At 41.8% G+C, this 5248-nt stretch overlaps 1 long non-coding RNA gene across 1 annotated transcript in view; it reads left to right on the forward strand.

Moving 5' to 3' along the window:
* The first annotated feature begins 429 nt into the window (after positions 1-429).
* Positions 430-5248, forward strand: part of LOC307215366 — a 9185-nt gene continuing 4366 nt past the window's right edge. The window contains exons 1-2 of the long non-coding RNA XR_013838490.1: positions 430-646; positions 1787-1898. This is a non-coding gene — a long non-coding RNA (uncharacterized lncRNA). The remainder of the gene's footprint in view (positions 647-1786; positions 1899-5248) is intronic.

The raw sequence follows: 5248 nt of genomic DNA on the forward strand, positions 1-5248 counted from the left end.
TTTTTCCTTTTGTGTACTGTATTTTAGATGGTAAGCCTTCAGGCAGGGAGTGTGTTGTTCCAAATGATTGTATATAAGCTGCTCTGGGAGCTTTTTTTTTAGGCTGAAGAGCGGGTTTAAAATGTTTTTTAAAAAGAGAAACCAAATCTCAGGGAAAATTGTATTCTGATATGAAGATATGAAGAGCCCAGCTGGACCAGACCAAAGGTCCATTTAATCCATCTTCCTGTTCTCATCTCAACCAGATGCCTGTCGGAAGCCCAGAAGACTGACCTGAACACAACACCAACCTCCCCGCTTGTGATTTCCAGCAACAGGAAATCAAAAGCATTCTGCTTCCAACATTGGAATTAGAACATAGCCATTGTCAGAGAGCAGGCTGATCAGGAGCTACTCTGTTCAGGAATGATGGGGGTCTCCCCCTCCCCCTGCTTCTGACCAGGATCCTGAAGCTGCCCAGGAGCAGTGGAGCAGTATAGATTTGGAGGAGTGCTTTGCAGAGGGACATAGTTCGGAAGACAACAGCTGGGCAGAACTGAGTGGGGAACAGGTAGGAGAAGATGAACAAGGAGACAGAGAATTAACAGACTCCCTTTCATTGGAAAGTGTCCAACCGATCAGTCCAAGGTCAAGGAGAGCAGATAAGGTATAGCTACACAGAAGACAAAATAGTTGCGAGATCAGGTTGCCAGATGAGGAAGTGATGGGGTGGCTTCAGGGGAAGTGGGTGGAAACCTTAACTGGGAGCACCTTTACCCCGAGAATGGAGTCTTTGTTCTTTCGCTGTGAACATTAAACATCTCTTTAACTGGCAAGAGACTATTTTCGCTTTGTTCTGCTTATCCATGGCCAAAGGGAGGGAAGAAGCCGTTTCCCTGAAGCCTGACAGCCATGGATCCTCCATGCATTTGTCTAATCCTGTTTTAAAGTCATCCAAGTTAGTAGTGATTACTACTTCTTGTTCAGCTATGTGCTGTGTGATAAGCTTTGGCTCAGCTCTAACCAGGGGCTCTTCTGTTGCAGCCTGATTGAAATGAATAGGATCTATGCATATGTTACCATGTTCTTGCACAGGTTTATTTCAATGGACCTTGGGCAGGAGAACATCTCATTGGACTCCATGCTAATGGGTTGGATCCATATGTCTCCCAGTCTACAGTCCTTAATGGCAGCCCAAACCCACAATGTCACCTTGCCTTAGAAGAGGCACCTGTCAGCTGTTTCATTTCCCTGATCTAACCAAGGTGAAGCAATGGACTTTCCATACCATTTTAACTTCAAACTCCCACAGGCTCTGTTCTAAAACCAACAAACTCGAAAATCAAAGGTTTCTGGTTCATATCAGGAGGAGACGCCGAGGATTCTTTGTTGGAAATGAGGGGGCAGGATGGGAGGACAACAATGGAATCCAATTAGGTCACTGTTTTTGAAATGGGTTTTAATCATTGCCAAGCAGCAATGAGGCAAAACGCAATCGAAGTCGCATCTGGAAATTAGATTGTGGTCAGGTTATTCTTAGCGGAATGTTTGAAAAGCAATTATTGGAGCATAAAGCAAAAATAGATGAACTGGTGCAAAGCTTGAATGACCAACTGGCACAGAACCAGACATTATTGTTTTGAGATATAGATATATATAAACCCTCTGTGGGAAAATATAGTTGCCACAACACCAAGGAACATATAGTTCAAGTTAGGTTATGAGAAAGAGGCTTCTCTATCTCTGTGGCCCTTGACAATAATCTCAGTTGATACTGTGGCATGTTATTTTGCCTGTGTGTGACTAGGAATGAGCTAATCAGCTACCTCAGATGATAATGGAAATGCTATAGGATCATACAGCAGGCAACAAGGTTCAAATAGCTCCTTGAAGAATGAGTCATTTTAATAACTTCTGAGGTGAGTTGGTATGATAGATGTTTGAGAAATCTGTGCAGCAACACATCCCATAGTAAACTTGCCCAATCTGCAGCTCCTGGAATAAAGTGCAGATCAGAATATGGTACCTTCCAGAAACTGTACTCCTGTTAGGCATGTTACTTCAAACCTCGCTAATTCACACTACCTGCAACAGTTTGTGAACCCAAATCGAGGTATGCTTTGAAATGCACACAAGTCTGCAAATTTTGTGCTGCACTTTCCCGACCAAAATAAGTGTGTAGAAATGCAGGTCTTGTAGGAAAGCATGCATGAAGATGCATGTATACCAGGAGACATGTGAGCAGCTGGCAGAATTGCGACAGAAATGTACCTCAAGGGAGAAGTGCACACTACTAAAGTTCTGAGATTGACACATCCATCCACCCTTTGAATTCGTCCATCCTTAACTCTTGTCAAAATGGAGGGAGGTAGTCTGAAGGCTGCCTTCAGTCTTCCCCTTTAAAAACCATTTCTTCTTCTTCTTCTTCTTCTTCTTCTTCTTCTATTATTATTATTATTGTTATTGTTGTTATTATTATCATTATCATCATCATCATTATTATTATTAATTCTAGGCATAGATTGTAAGCTGAAAATGTGTCTGAATGTCCCTGGAAGTAGTGGCACATGAAAACATGCTGTTCCTCCCACGAGAATTGTACAAGAAAAACTATGGTTGTCCCCATATATTGATGGAGGCAGCCATGCATTCCCCATACAATGACCCCAGTAGCCTTCAAGTGACAACATATGAGGAAAATATGGCTACTGTCTTTGGTGTATGATGACAGCCATCTTTCTTTGCCATGCAATGGCTGTAGAAAGGACATCACATCATAACACATTACCACTTCCAGATACATTTTAGGACACGTTTCAAATCCCTGTAGCAGACACTTTCCTTCACAGCCACTCCAAGTGGCTGGAAATTCGTAGAGACCAAGAGAGAGAGGAAAATTGTAAGTACTATTTGAAACGACTTCATATGAGTAGAAAATGAGATGGAACAGACTTTCAGACAGATGAATTGTGAGGGCAGCAGTGGGACGTTTTTCTTTAGCTGCAGAAACCTCTCTGGCCACCCCAATACCTATATCTGTTGACAGAGCAATGTGTGCGGGCAAGGTTGGAGGAACCATCAAATACAAAGACCTGCTAGTCATATGCTTGTCCAAAAACAAATGGCAGGGAGGGCGACTCCAGGGCTGGCATCTTCCTTCTGCCTATTCTGGGAGTGTGTTGGGAGAATGGAAGGACATTGGATCTGGTAGCCCCAAAGTCTCTCCTAATATGCATATAGCACAGCTCCTTCTTTATTTTTTTATTTTGCTGCAACTGCTGTCAGAGCAGTGGTGGCAAAGGCACAACAAGGATGATTGTAAAGGCTAAATGCCTTGAACCTATAAACTAGTTATGTTTCAGTTGTAGTCATCCAACAGGAGGAGTTTGAGTTGGTGCCTTGTCCATTTTTAAAGAAGAGCTACAAAGAAGATCGATATCCCACTTGCAGCTAGAGAGCAGCTACAGACTTGTTTGAAGCGGCTATGGGCTCTAAGTAAGATTTAGGAGATACTGTATGCACTCTGAGTACATATTTCAGAAGTGTCCAAGAACTGTTCTGGAAAGCCAATTACGTTACAAAGCTGCAAGGCTTCCAGACAGGTTGACTACCTCTGCCCCTATTAATTCCTTACCTTTGATACAAGTGCACGGAAGATACTTTTTGACACACAACAGACCTTGTTTAGCACCCAAACAAAAATACATGAAGGAACCTGTACATCTAAATTTTAATTTTAACTCCGCATTAACTGATGGAAACACTGATTGCAATGTTATCACTACAGACTACAGAGGTGAGGAGACCATGGATTCAAAGACTAGGTATAGTCTTTGGGGCCTCCTTGCTGCTCACAAACCCCACAGCAATTAATCTTCCCCTCCCCATGCACTGCAACCCCACTGAAATTCACACACACACACAATGATTAAGGTAGAAAGCATCCCTCTATGGGCGCCAACGGAAGGCTGTTCCATTGTGCTAATTGCTGTGTGGGTAGAAGACCTTTGTGGAGATTCAAGAGGTAAGAAAGGGATATTGTCTCCATTAAAATCACACATAATCCAGCATTCAGGCTTAAAAAAAGAAGGTGAAATGTTTTCCCACACACACCTTATTGCTATGTGTGCATTTGAATGTGGACGTGGTCTGGTGTGTTGTATGCATGTGAGTGTATGTGTTTGGTGGGGTGTGTGTTGTACGCCATTTCTTGACAAGGCTGCTTTTATTTGGCTCTTCCAGCCAGGGGCATGTGACCCCTGTAAGGCTTGCCATGTGGGAATGTGCCCGTTCAGGGTGAAAGAGATTCTCTTTTTTTAAAAAAATATTTTTTTATTAATTTTCCAATTTTAAGACAAAATAACATACACACATCAACAAACAAAAACAAACACACTGATATAGTTTCATAACCTCATTTTCATAAGCCTTCTTTCTCGGACTTCCCCATACCTCACCCTTTTTGCATCCTTATTTTACAGTTTTTCAGCAACCCTTTACTCCAATTAATTAAAACTTATTATCTTTCTCAATTTCATCTTAATTCAACAAACGTTTTCCGCTGCAATTCTGTATCTTCCTTTCCCTTGACATTTTAGCACTCATCAATATTATAACAGTTCTTAAGATAAACTTTGAACTTCTTCCAGTCTTCCTCCACCGTCTCTTTCTCTTGGTCACGGATTCTGCCAGTCATTTCTGCCAATCCCATAAAGTCAATCACTTTCGTCTCCCATTCTTCCAGTGTGGGGAGTTCTTGTGTCTTCCAATACTTTGCTAGAAGGATCCTTGCTGCTGTAGTGGCGTACATAAAAAAAGTCCTATCCCTCCTTGACACCAATTGGCCGACCATGTCCAAGAGAAATGCCTCTGGTTTCTTGTGAAAGGTACATTTAAGTACCTTCTTAATTTCATTATAGATCATTTCCCAAAAGGCTTTAATCTTTGGGCAGGTCCACCAAAGGTGAAAGAAGGTACCTTCAGTCTCGTTACATTTCCAGCATTTATTATTGGGCAGATGATAAATCTTCGCAAGCTTGACTGGGGTCATGTACCACCTATAAATCATTTTCATAATATTTTCTCTTAAGGCATTACATGCCGTGAATTTAATACCGGTGGTCCATAACTGTTCCCAGTCAGCAAACATAATTTCATGACCAATGTCCTGTGCCCATTTAATCATGGCTGATTTAACTGTCTCGTCTATTGTATTCCACTTCAGCAACAAATTATACATTCTTGATACATTCTTAGTATTGGGTTCTAA

Source organism: Podarcis cretensis (genome assembly GCF_951804945.1).
Source record: "Podarcis cretensis genome assembly, chromosome: 4".
Lineage (NCBI taxonomy): Eukaryota > Metazoa > Chordata > Lepidosauria > Squamata > Lacertidae > Podarcis > Podarcis cretensis.